Here is a 14518-nt window from a genome sequence, read left to right as displayed (position 1 = left end):
GAAAAGAAGTGGATTTTGGAAGTTCGGTGAAGTGCTAGGGCACGTTCAAACTGCACCAAGCAAAGCGAGAAAGCACAGAAAATCCTTTTGAAGGAGGCGATTTTTGGTGGAGAGGAGGAGGGAGAATTGCCTCAGAATTGATCCTTGGATTTGGAGCAAGAAGAGTTGGAGAAGACGGCTTTTGGAAGAAGAACGATGGGAAGATGAGTCGTCTCACAAACAGTAACCCTTATAAAAATAATGAACCCGTTGAAAGTTGGTGGGATTTACAAGTTTGCCATTGAGTCGACTCATGGGGGTCGACTCATGAAGTTCAGAAATTCAGGAAAAATGCAAATAAATTCCAGAAAAATTCAAAATTTTGGGAGAAGGAATTTTGCTCAATGATAAGTTTTTAGAGTGATAAATCTGAGCTTTTGGGACCAGGATAGATGTTGAAAATTGAGCTCTAAGAGTTTTTGACATCTATTCTTTGGAAATTGAGAAATTTCAGACAAATGGATCTAGAATTCCTAGATTTCTCCTAATTTCACAGAATCTATCCTCACTAAGGGCCTTTGTAAAGATATCGGCTAATTGATTTTCAGTGCAAACATATTCAAAAATTATATTTTTGTTTTGAACATGTTCTCTTATGAAATGATGTCTTATTTCTATATGTTTAGATCTTGAGTGTTGAATTGGATTTTTAGATAGATTTATGGCACTTGTATTATCACATCTTATTGGTGTTTCATTAAGTTTGATTCCAAAATCTTCGAGTTGTTGCTTAATCCACAAGATTTGAGCACAACAACTTCCGGCTGCAATGTATTCGGCCTCAGCCGTAGACAGTGCCACCGAATTTTGTTTCTTGCTAAACCATGAGATTAGGTTTACTCCAAGAAATTGGCAAGTTCCACTTGTGCTTTTTCTATCTAATTTACATCCAGCAAAATCAGCATCAGAATATCCTAACAAATTAATTTGTGAGTCCTTAGAGTACCATAACCCTATAGTTTGTGTACCATTTAAGTATCTAAGGATTCTTTTAACAGCATTCAAATGAGATTCCTTAGGATTAGATTGATATCTTGCACATAAGCAAACACTAAACATGATATCAGGTCTACTTGCAGTTAAATACAATAATGAGCCAATTATACCTCTGTAGTATTTTAAGTCTACGCTTTTACCTTCATCATCCTTGTCAAGCTTACTTGAGGGACTCATTGGTGTGCCAATTGGTTTGCAGTTCTCCATTCCAAATCTTTTGAGTAGTTCCTTGGTGTACTTGCTTTGGGTGATGGAGATTCCCTCTTTTGATTATTTGATTTGGAGTCCGAGGAAGAAGGTGAGTTCTCCCATCATGCTCATCTCGAACTCTCCCTGCATAAGCTTAGCAAAGTCTTGACAAAGGGATTCATTAGTAGACCCAAAAATTATGTCATCAACATAAATTTGTATAATTAGCATATCATTTTGGTTTCTTTTAATAAATAGGGTTGTATCTACATTGCCTCTTGAGAAACCATTATTTAGTAAAAATTTGCTTAGCCTTTCATACCATGCTCTAGGTGCTTGATTTAGACCATATAAAGCTTTATTTAATCTAAAGACATGATTGGGAAAAGCATGATTTTCAAATCCAGGGGGTTGTTCTACATATACTTCTTCAGAGATATATCCATTTAAAAATGCACTTTTAACATCCATTTGAAATAGTTTGAATTTCATAAAGCAAGCATAAGCAAGTAGAAGTCTAATGGCTTCTAATCTAGCAACAGGTGCAAAGGTTTCATCAAAATCAATTCCTTCTTCTTGATTATATCCCTTAGCAACCAGTCTTGCTTTATTTCTAATTACATTTCCATGCTCATCTAATTTGTTTCTAAAGATCCATTTTGTGCCAATTATTGAATAATCTTTAGGTCTTGTTACTAAGGTCCAAACATTATTTCTTTCAAATTGATTAAGTTCTTCTTGCATAGCATTAATCCAGTTATGATCATTTTCAACTTCTTCAAAAGTTTTAGGTTCAAGTTGAGATACAAATGCATAATGATTAAGTACATCTCTAAGTGAAGAAAGAGTTTTTATCCCATGCATAGGATCACCGATAATTAACTCCTTAGGGTGGTTGTGAACATACCTCCATTCCTTGGGTAGGTCATTTGTACCTTGAGGTTGTTCTTGAATTTCTTCACCTCTTTCATTTTGTTCGTCTTCTTGATCCTTGTCTTCTGGAGTTGCTGAGTCTTTCAAAGTGATCTCCTTCATACCTTCTATTAGTGGATCTGCATCATCAACACCCTCATTCTTCCTTGAAGGAAGATCGTTAGATTCATCAAAGACAACATGTATGGACTCCTCAACTACTAAAGTTCTTTTGTTGAAAATTCTAAATGCTTTACTAGTGGAGGAGTAACCTAGAAGAATTGCTTCATCTGATTTTGCATCAAATTTATCAAGTTTTTCTTTACCATTATTTAATACAAAACATCGGCAACCAAAAACATGAAAATATGCAATATTTGGTTTTCTTCCTTTCCAAAGTTCATAGGGGGTTTTCTTTAAAAATTATCTAATTAAAGCACGATTTAAAATATAACATGCTGTGTTAATAGCTTCTGCCCAAAAATATCTTGGAAGGTTGCTTTCACAAAGTATGGTATGGGTCATTTCTTCTAAGGTTCTGTTTTTCCTTTCTACTACCCCATTCTGTTGGGGTGTCCTAGGAGCAGAGAAGTTATGGCCAATTCCATTTTCATCACAAAAATTTTCAAAGTCATGATTTTCAAATTCTGTTCCATGATCACTTCTAATATTTTGAATTGAAAATCCTTTTTCATTAGTGACTTTTCGATGAAATTTAGTGAAAATTTGAAAAGTTTCATTTTTGTGAGCTAAAAAGAAAACCCAAGTAAAACGAGAGTAATCATCAATTATTACAAATCCATATCATTTTCCTCCTAGACTAGTGGTTCTAGTTGGTCCAAATAAATCCATATGTAAGAGCTCTAAAGGTCTAGAAGTTGAAACAGTATTTTTTGGATTTAAATGATACTCTAGTTTGTTTACCTAATTGGCATGCATCACAAATTCTATCCTTTTCAAAATTCAGTTTTGGCAAACCGAGAACTAAATCCTTTTTAATTAATTTTGAGAGAGAATGCATGCTAATGTGTGCAAGTCTACGATGCCACAGCCAACTAGTCTCATTTAGATTAACTGTCAACCCTGGAGTAGTCAACCATATTATATTTCAACCTTTCAAATCTATCATATAGATTATTCGGACCTAGATTTTATTAAATTAAAATACAGTGATGAATTAACTCCTGAATCTGGAGGGATTAATCCCATCTTGACTCATGCACCGACTACCACAAGTACTTGACTGTGTCCAAAATTTTTCTATCACTGAATTAAAAATTTAGGTAGTTTAACATCAAAGCACAGTAAGTTGTTTGCAAGTCATGATGGTGATTTTAGGTCGGAGGGACACTTGTACCCATATCCTTCGCGAGCTACTTTTGACAGTAGAGTACTCCACAGTTGGTCACGTTCAATGAGATGTACTCCTACATCTCACTTGTATGCCATACCAATATCTCCATACTACTTGATTATGAGGACAACCAATGCATATGGCATACAATGACCTACACTTGATAATCCTATCATCCTAGTAATAGCATATTATTTGGCCGTGAACAAATTTAAGAACCATGCGATAAATCCTCTTTTATCAATCAAAAGTGGTCCTAAGGACTTTATCATGATACAAGAGTTTATTAGAAGATGTAACCTTGTGATGAAAATGCTAAATAACTTTTATTAATGTTCAGTTCATACATATTTATAATTAACACAATCATCAAATAATTGGCTTTAGAACATAATTCTCAACAAATCTTGAGATGATCAAGATTCAATTTCTTACTATGCTATATCTCATATGATATGGTAGGAATGGATTTAGAGAGAACCTTATTTAATAAATATACAATGATTAGTAAGGCATGATCTTAAATGTATAAGGGTAAGTTAGTGAAGCTTATCATAGATTGAACCATATCTAATAGGATCCTATTCTTCTTTTTAGATATCTCCTCGAGTTGAGGCATACCAGATGGAGTCTATTGCAAGACTATACTATTTTTTCTGAGATAACTCAAAAAATTTTCACTAAAGTATTCCCCTCTTCGATATGATCGAAGAACCTTGAGAGATTTTTTTTATTTAATTTTTTACTTTATTTTTGAATTTTTTAAACTTTTCAAAAATTTCAAACTTGTGTCTCATAAGAAATGTATACCCATACTATGATAAGTCATTGGTAAAGATAATAAAATAGTTATAAGCATTCTTGGCTTGCACATCAAATGGGCCACATACGTCAGTATGTATCAGGACCAGTGTCTCAATAGCCCTTTCTTTATATTCTATAAAGAGTAACTTAGTCATTTTTTTTGAAGACAGAAATCACAAATTGGATATAACTCAAAATTTAATGAGTCAAGAATATCATCCTTTTTCAGTTTGTTTATCCTATTCTCTCTAATATGGCCAAGTCTAAGGTGTCACATATACTTATGGTTAACATCATCTCTAGATTGTTTATCACCTATGTCACTCACTAATTACTCATTTACATTTACACTCCCATCAACATATAATTGATAATGATTGTCAATCAAAATAAATTGAATAAAAGTCTTCATTAAAATTGAATATAACATCTTCTTATGCTAGTACAGATATGAAAATTAAGTTTCAGTAGCTACAAGTACATAATAGCAGTCTTTTAAATCTAATCTAAAGCTTGATAATAGTCGAAGAGGATAGGTTCCGACAGCTTCAGCAGTAATCTTTTCTCCATTACCGACCTGAAGGATCATTTCACCATGCCTCAACCCTCTACTGCCTACTAGACCCTGCATAGAAGTATATATGCAAGTACTTGAATCAGAGTCTAATATCCAACTAGACATAGAGAAAACCATTAGGTTACATTCAACAACCAGCATACCTTTTGAAGGTTTGTCCCCTTTCTTGGTCTTCAGGCTCTCCAGGTATAAGAAATAATTCCTTTTCCAATGGCCATCATTCTGATAGTGAAAATATTTTCAGTAGCCTTCTTCTGAATGTCCTTCTTCAGTCTTTTCTCCTTCTTCTACTTCTTCACAGGCTTATTTTTCTTCTTCCAAAAAGACTTTCTTTTGAAGGAAGGTGCCTGCTCTACAGTAAGAATGAAGCCCCTTAAACTCTTCAAGGTCTCTTCTACAGTAACCAACATGTTGACTAATTTGGGCAATGTGCAGTCCAACTTGTTCATATGATAATTTACTATAAATTGACTACATAACTAGTAAGAGATTGTAGGATCAGATCCACCTGTAATTCCATCTGCATCATAAGGCTGAGCTTCTCAAGCTCCTCTAAGTCCTTGATCATAGTTAGACAATGATCGTGGATTGACTGCACCTCACATATTTTAGAGTTGAAGAGTCTCTTCGACACTTCAAAATTTACAGTGTAGCTCTGCTCATTGTACAGCTCTGGTAGGTGATTGTCATAGCCCTAGTAGTTGGTATGTGCTCATGTTGGCTTTGTAACTCATTTGTCATTAAAGACAGTATGTAGCATTTGATCTGATTGTCATCATTCATCCACTTTTCTTGTACTACCTTCTGTTTAGCACTAGGATGGGATGGCAAAGCAGGGGGGTCCAAATCGAGTACATGTTAGATGTGTGCCCTAGATGCCAGATCGGCTGACACATTCCTGTACAAATCTAAGGGTAAATTTATAATTTTAACTATAAATGAATAAAAGGATTATTCTTCTATCACATTGTGTACATTATGTCTGTGATACATCCTTTGAGTTAGTAAAAATATAAATTTATTTTCAAGAGTTAAAAATTTAAGGTATGAATTTACATAACTAACTCATAAATTTTTTCTGACCATAGGATCATCACGAGGATGGTGATCGATCCGGAAGGTTCGTGTATGATCGCTTCCTTAGGGTAGATGAGTCTTGAGTCTACGATGTGGAGACACCGAAGTGAGAGTACAGGTATTCATTGAGAACGAGAGTACTGAGTGTGACCACCTCGAGCAGTCATAAGGAAGTCTACCTTCTCGTCAATGACTAGCTCGATGCTGCAGTTGTGTGTCAAGTTCTTTGACCTGAGGTGCATCATCGGTTCACCTTGAGTGTGTTATAGTTTGACTACACTATAACTCGATCTCCTAGCCATTCGAAACCCTGAGGTGTATGTTGGCTGTAGCATATTCATTGTAAGAACCAGATCGCACCAAGATGGGATCTATCAACTTCGGTAGATGAGAGGAGTAGTCCTATGGTGATTGAAAGATCGAGTCCTAAAGCCCATGGCCATAGCAGAGTGAAATAATGGAAAAGAGTTTTTCATTGGGTTTCACATTAGACTCGGATCGATTGATTGATTCATATGACTGATGTTGGGTTTGATGAGTTCAGCTTAACCTTAATTCAGTCGGGACTCATGATAAAGGAACTCAATCACACAGGTAGCTACACCAAGAGGTTTGTCTTCAGTTCTGATGGGTTGCCACCATATACTGCTAGATATCACTGATGGATTTTGGAAGCAATTAGAATGATTTTGATGATCGATCATTCTAATTGTTTGAATCAGAAGAGTTTTGGTCCATCGAAAGGAGTTTCGATGATGTCGATGATGAGATCACAACATGTCTCATTACCATATAGAATTAAACCTAACTGGATCATACAAACAAGGGTTAGGATTTGGATGTCATCAATTGGGCTACCCCAATTGATTTGGATAAGATCCAATTAGGTTCAAGGAAATCGTGCTAGCACTCGATTGAGCCTAACTTTCTCCTCGTGTAATCTTTTCTGTCTCTACTGAGCTAAATATTATCTGGCTCATCCAGAGAATCTTAAAAAGATTTCTCTCAGTCTAATTGAAGCTTGTCTAGCTCAAAAAAGGTTTGTCATAATTCATGAGATGAATTTAAGACAATACATGCTAATTTCTAGCACCTGCCAATTTTATTTTAGGACATCTATCAAAAGTTGACATATGGGTCTTAAACTGAAGAGGATTCATTGGAGGATTTTTGTGGAGTGTCCACATGTCCAAACCATTTCAAATTAGGCACCATAATCAGATTATGGTGTGAGCTCAATTGGATTTATGTGGGTGCCCCAAATGGATAAGAACCAAAGAGTCCTGATAAACTTGGACTCTTTGGCGCCACCTTATTTGTGCTTATCCAATGTTGGTGTCAACATAGGAGAGAGAATGGAGATTCTTATCTGATATGATCAGATGATATCACTCCACTAATCAAAATTTTTTCAAAATTTATTGGAATTTTTTGATTGATCGAATGATGTGGCACTGCGCAGCATACAGGATCTATATAAACCCTGCTGCACCTAGGGTTTCGAGATAGAACTTATTTTATGCAAAAAACCCTCTCCTCTTCTCCATGTCCTCCCTCTCCTCTTCTCCATATCCTCCCTGCTCTCCTTTCTCCCCTTTTCACATCCAAAAAGTTGGACGTTCATCTGGCAAAGGTACAAGGCGTGGTGATGCCTGGAACAGAAGGTTGCAGGACATCTTCGACAGACTGCTGCTCCAACTTTAGAAGGAGTTCTGAAGTACTTCCAAATCAGATATTGATCTGATTTTTGTAGTATAGAATTGCAAGGAGAAGATGTTCTAGATCCTACCTGAGTGGATATTGGTAGAGGCCAGACGCTTGCGTGGCTACATCAGAACCTCAGGCAGTGCTGCGATCATCTACAGGGTAATTAGATTACCCTTGAGGTATGTCTATATTTCTCATACTTTTAGATTTAATTTTAAATTTTAAATATCAGATAATAAAATTAGATCTAACAGGCATTAGATCTAAAATAGTGTAGGATAAAAATTTTTAATTTATTCTGCCCCAGATTTGATGAAATCTGAAAGATCCTACACAGGAAAAAGGCGGTTTTTCCTTCAAGTGGTATCAGAGCCAGGTTGTTGGCTCTATTTCAGATCTATTTTAGATCTGATTTTAATTTTAATATATATCTGATATTAAATAATTTTAGATATCACATCAGATATGATAGGATCTAAAATTAAAATATTTAAAATTAAATCTAAGAAGATCTAACATGCATGAGATGCATAACTAGACTAGGATTAATTGAATCCATGAATAGTCTTAAGTTTTATATTTTAATGAGATTAAAATATGAATTAAATATAATTTATTCTTTATTTTTTTTGATTTTATAATTATTATAATCAGATCAAAAAATAAAAAATAAAAATTTTAATTATTTCATAAAATTGATCTGTTGCATGCCTAGACTAGTTGTAGAATTGTTCTAGTAACTTGTCTAGAATAGTTATTATTTTGAATAGTTCAATTTAAATTTTATTTTTTAGATATTATATATGATGTATCAGATTTGAAAGCATGTTAATTAGATTGATTTTTGATACATGAGATGTATGCAAAGTATGTATTAGTTAGATCTTAAATTGTATATGTGATATGTTAATTTAGATCTAACTAGTTTTGTCTTTAAATTTATATTTTTGATTAAGGTGTTCCTCATGGCCGTCCGATCATAAGAATAAAGTAGAGTTTTAAGACCCTCTCTTTCCATTCAATGGGGTGTTCATATGACGTGTAGGGGTGCCGCGCGTTCATCCTTAATCAGAAATCAAAACTTACTTTTCTGCAAAATCTTAGATCCTGAAATCCTAGGATTTATTTTACATACTTTGTTTATGAACCCAAACTTAATTAATGTATTGAGCTTACGAAATTAAGTTAGGTCTAAAATTGAGAATTTCAGATCTAAGACATTTTCATAAGATTGGGTTCGGGCTTAGGTAGCTCAATTAGGTCTAGCGGTTGATCAAACCGAATCAAGAGTTGGTTAGGTGGGATCATGAAAGCTAATAATTGACCAGCCTAATAGGATTAAGTCTGTGTCAAGGTCAAATCATATTTAGATGTGACTCGATCAAGTTAAGACTTAATTTGGCTCAGTGGTTAGAGCTTGGATTGTAGGCTAACCCAATTAGTTCTGGTTCGACAATTTGGTGTCTAAGGTAAGTTGGGCAGATGCGACCGATTGATTTTTAATTGGGAGCTACTCGACTCGAATGCGTTCTTGTCGAGTTAATGGCATATCCCTCCTATCGGTCTCACTTACCTGACCATATGTGTCGACTCAGTTCTGATTTGAAGTGGCTAACAATTCGAGCTGACCCATGCCACTAGGTTAGTCATAATTGTTATGACTATGTCAAGTCAAGTTTAAAAAGACCTAAATCAAATCTCCCTAAAAAAATATTAAGTCTAGATCTTCCACCATTGTGGATGTGCGGGCCCTTCCTGGAGTTGATTGTTCTCGACTGGTTACAGTGGCTCAGTTGCACCGAAAAGATGCAACCATGTCCATTAGGCATTGGATGCTATGGACTAAAGGATGGGTTGGGCTTAATATTTCGGATACAATGAGGGACCCAATCAGGAATCTAGTTCGTGCAAATGGTGGGTCTGGCTTAACTAAGGATTGGAGCAATATCCCGGATACAGTGAGCTTCATGAATTAGAGATCAAGTTTTGGGTGCACCTTGATTAGAGAATCATTGGACAAGAGTTGTCCACTCATCGGTTGATCCATCACCAATAACTGTTAGGTGAGGTGATAAGCCAGTCGGTGAGACTGCACCACCCACTAGAAATCACTAATCATGGAGATTTTCACATCTCTACCAAGGGAGTGTAGGGATTTAAAAAAATAGTGAGAGCCTAATTTGTTTAAAAATGAAAATCCTAAACAAATTGGTTGAGTCTGATTATAAAATCTAACTAGAAACTTTTGACTCTCTACAGGAAACATGTCTGCCTCAAACCCCCTGATCAAAATTCTAGACACTCATAGACTGACTGGACCAAATTTTAAGGACTGATTGAGGAACTACAGAATTATTTTGGGTTTCGAAAAATTGACTCATGTCTTGGACCAGGACCCACCTGCTATGCCAGCACGTCTGACTATTGAACAGAGAGCGTCTCTGGAAAAATGGACGGATGATGATGACAAAACCAGGTACTACATGTTGGGTGCAATGTCTGATGATTTGCAGCGCCAACATGAAAATATTTTGACTATCCGCCAAATGTTGGCTCACCTACAAGAGTTGTTTGGTGAACAGAGTCGCGCGGCCAAGTATCAAGTTTGTCAAAGACTTTTTAAGGCCAAGATGCGTGATGGGCAGTCAGTCCAAGATCATTGTTTGACAATGATCAAGGATCTTGAGGAGCTTGAGAAGCTCGATATCATCTTAGATAAAGATTTTCAGATTGATGTGATCCTTCAGTCCTTGTCCGATGCATATGGTTAGTTCATCATGAACTTCCATATGCATAAGATGCAATGTATCTTGGTCGAGTTAATGAATATGCTGGTTACGGCTGAGCTTTCAATGAAAGGCTCAAAAGGCTCAGTTCTTACTGTGGAGCAGACTTCTTCCAAGAGAAAGTCTTTTGGAAAGAAAAAGAAGTCCGTGAAGAAGCAGAAGGTGGATGGCAAGAATAAGAAGACAAGATCGAAGAAGAAGGCTTCTGAAAAGAGAAAGTATTTTCACTGTCAGTCAGAAGGCCATTGGAAGCAGAACTGTCCTCAGTACCTGGCCACCCTGAAGAACAAGAAGGATGGTCCTTCTGGAGGTATGCTCATTATCGAATCTAATCTTACGGTTTCTTCTGCATCCAGTTGGGTGCTTGACTCTGGTTCTAGTGCTCATTTGTGTACTTCTATACAGGGTCTTGAGGAGAGCAGGAGGCTGAGGGATGGAGAGATGATCCTACGTGTCAGGAATGGAGCAAGAGTTGCTGTTGTGGCCATAGAAACCTACCCTCTGCGATTACCGTTAGGATTAGATTTAGTTTTAAGAGACTATTATTATGTGCCTGCAGCAAGCAGGAATTTGATTTCTATTTCATGTTTAGCACAACAAGGCTATGTGATTAGCTTTCATAAGGATCATTGTAACATATTTTATGAAAATAATAAAGTTGCAAATAATTTTGTTATTAATGGTCTTTATCAGTTCCATGTTGATGTATCTATTTTTAATATTGAGCAAAATGTGAATGCCATAGGAATTAAAAGGCCTAGAGATAGTCTAAATGATAGTATCTGTGGCACCTAAGGCTAGGTCATATAGCGGAAGACAGGGTTAACAAATTGGAGAAATTCGGGCTACCGAGTCCGTTGACTTTCGAGTCATATCCAGTTTGTGAATCATGCTTTCAAGGCAAAATGACCAAGCTCCCTTTTATGGGACATGGGGAAAGGGCCACAGACCTACTTGCCCTAGTACATACGGATGTGTGTGGCTCATTTGATGTGCCGGCTAGAGGCAACTTTATCTACTCCATTACCTTTACCGATGATATGTCTAGGTATGGGTATATATTTTTAATGAAACATAAGTCTGAAGCTTTTGAAAGGTTCAAAGAATTCAGACATGAGGTAGAAAAATAAACAGAAAAGCCCATTAAGGTTCTTCGATCAGATCGAGGAGGTGAATACTTTAGTCAGAATTTCTAGACTATCTTAAGGACAATGGTATAGTCTCTCAATGGACTCCACCTGGAATGCCTCAACTCAACGGAGTTTCAGAACGGAGAAATTGGACCCTATTAGATATGGTCCGTTCCATGATGAGCTTCACAGACCTCCCAAAATTTCTTTGGGGACATTGTCTCATGACAGCAATTTATGTATTGAATAGGGTTTTCTCTAAAATCATTCCTACCACACCGTATGAGATATGGCATGGTAAGAAGCCAAGTCTGAATCATCTCAGAATTTGGGGTTATCCGGCTCATGTCAAGAGACAGCAGACGGACAAGTTAGAGTTCAGGTCTTTTAGAGCTCAGTTCATAGGATATCCTAAAGAGTCATTAGGATATTATTTTTATATTTCAGAAGATCACAATGTGATTGTGAGTCGAAATGCTATTTTTCTTAAAAAATAGTTTATTCAAGATGGTGGCATCAGAAGAATAATTAAGCTCAACGAGAATGTCTCCCAAGAGCAATGAGCTAAAGAACCTGAGGAACCTAATTAATCAGAACCAGTCCTAACACAACCTCTTCCACCTCATAGATCGACTAGGGTTTTCCGTCCTCCTGAAAGGTACTTAGGTACCATACAAGAGGATGTAGAGGAAATATTCCTCATGGAAAATGGGGTTCATGGTGTTGATCCCAAGATCTATGATGAGGCGATATCAGATATCGACTCTGAAAAATGGTTAGAGGCAATGAGATCAGAAATTGACTCGAAGCACTCAAATCAAGTCTGGACCTTGGTAGATCCACCTGAAGGTATTGTACCTATTGGGTATAAATAGATCTTCAAGAGAAAGATAGGTGCGATAGGAATGTGGAGACATTCAAGGCTAGGCTCGTAGCAAAAGGTTATAGTCAGCGCGAAGGCATTGACTATCAGGATACCTTCTCGCCCGTAGCCATGCTAAAATCCATCCGCACATTGCTTGCTGTTGCAGCCTATTTCGATTATGAAATATGGCAGATGGACGTGAAAATGATATTCTTAAATGGATATCTTGAGGAAGATATCTATATGGAACAGCCGCTTGGTTTCACATCCAGTGATGATGATCACAAGGTCTACAAACTGCAAAGGTACATTTATAGACATAAGCAAGCATCTCAGAGTTGGAATACTCGTTTCAATGATGTGATCAAAATATTTGGTTTCATCAAGAACGAGGGGAATCATGTGTGTTCAAAAAGGTTAGTGGGAGCGCAGTTGTCTTCCTCGTATTGTACATGGATGACATCCTCCTAATTGAGAATGACATTCCCATGTTGACCTCAGTTAAAGTATGGTTGTCTAAGGAGTTCTCTATGAAAGATCTAAGAGAGGCATCCTTTATACTGGGTATTAAGGTCTATAGAGATAGACCAAATAGGATGCTGGGACTTTCACAGAAGATGTACATAGAGGAGGTGCTAAAAAGCTTTAGCGTGGATAACTTCAAAAGAGGTTTATTGCCTTTTAGACATGGCATTCATCTCTCCAAAAAGATGTGCCCTAACACACCTGAAGAGATTGAACGCATGAGCAAGATCCCTTATGCTTCGGCAATAGGGAGCCTCATGTATACCATGCTATGTATACGACCTGATATAGCCCATGCTGTGAGTGTCACAAGCAGATATCAGTCGAATCCAGACAAAGAGCACTGGACTTCTGTGAAATGTATCCTTAAGTACTGGAGAAGGACTAAGGATATGTTTCTAGTCTTTGGGAATGGAGAACTCCAGATTCAGGGATTTACAGACTCAGACTTTATGTCTGATATAGATGATCAAAAGTCGACATCTGGGAGTCTGTTCATTTGCAATGGTAATGCAGTTAGCTGGAAGAGTTCCAAGCAAACGGTAATTACAGATTCCATCATGGAGGCAGAGTATATTGCCGCATCAGAAGCTGCGAAGGAGGCATTCTGGTACAAAAATTTGCCGCAGAGCTTGGGGTGATGTCATCGGATGCCATACCTCTTTACTGCGACAATAATGGTGCCATAGCCCTAGCTAAGGAGCCAAGATCTCATCAGAAGTCCAAGCACATCGAGCGGCGATTCCATCTGATCCGTGATTACCTCGAAAAAGGTTATGTCAAGGTCAAGAGAGTCGACTCCACAGACAATGTGGCAGACCCGCTGACTAAGCCATTGGACCAACAGAAGATTGAAGCCCACCTTGAGAAGATGAGACTTAGATATGTAGCCAATTGGCATTAGGTCAAGTGGGAGTTTGTTAGATGTGTGCCCTAGATACCAGATTGGCTGACACATTCCTGTACAAATCTAAGGGCAAATTTATAATTTTGACTATAAATGAATAAGAGGGTTATTCTTCAATCACATTGTGTACATTGTGTCTGTGATACATCCTTTGAGTTAGTGAGAATGTAAATTCATATTTTCAAGAGTTGAAAATTTAAGGCATGAATTTACATAACTAACTCATAAATTTCTCCTGACCATAAGATCATCATGAGGATGGTGATGGATCCAGAAGGTTGGTGTACGATCGCTTCCTTAGGATAGATGAGTCTTGAGTCTATGGTGTGGAGACACCAGAGCGAGAGTACAGGTATTCGTTGAGAATGAGAGTACTAAACGTGACCATCTCGAGCAGTCATAAGAAAGTTTACCTTCTCGTCAATGACTAGCTCGATGCTGCAGTTGTGTGTCTAGTTCTTTGACCTGAGATGCATTGTCGGTTCACTTTGAGTGTGTTATAGTTTGACTATACCATAACTCGATCTTCTAGCCATTCAAAACCCTGAGGTGTATGTTGGCTGTAGCATATTCATTGTAGGAACCAGATCGCACCAAGATGGGATCTATCAACCTGATAGATGAGAGGAGTAGTCCTATGATGATCAAAA

The sequence above is a fragment of the Elaeis guineensis genome, chromosome 14, assembly GCF_000442705.2.
Source record: "Elaeis guineensis isolate ETL-2024a chromosome 14, EG11, whole genome shotgun sequence".
Taxonomy (NCBI): Eukaryota; Viridiplantae; Streptophyta; class Magnoliopsida; order Arecales; family Arecaceae; genus Elaeis; species Elaeis guineensis.
This window is presented reverse-complemented; position numbering follows the sequence as displayed.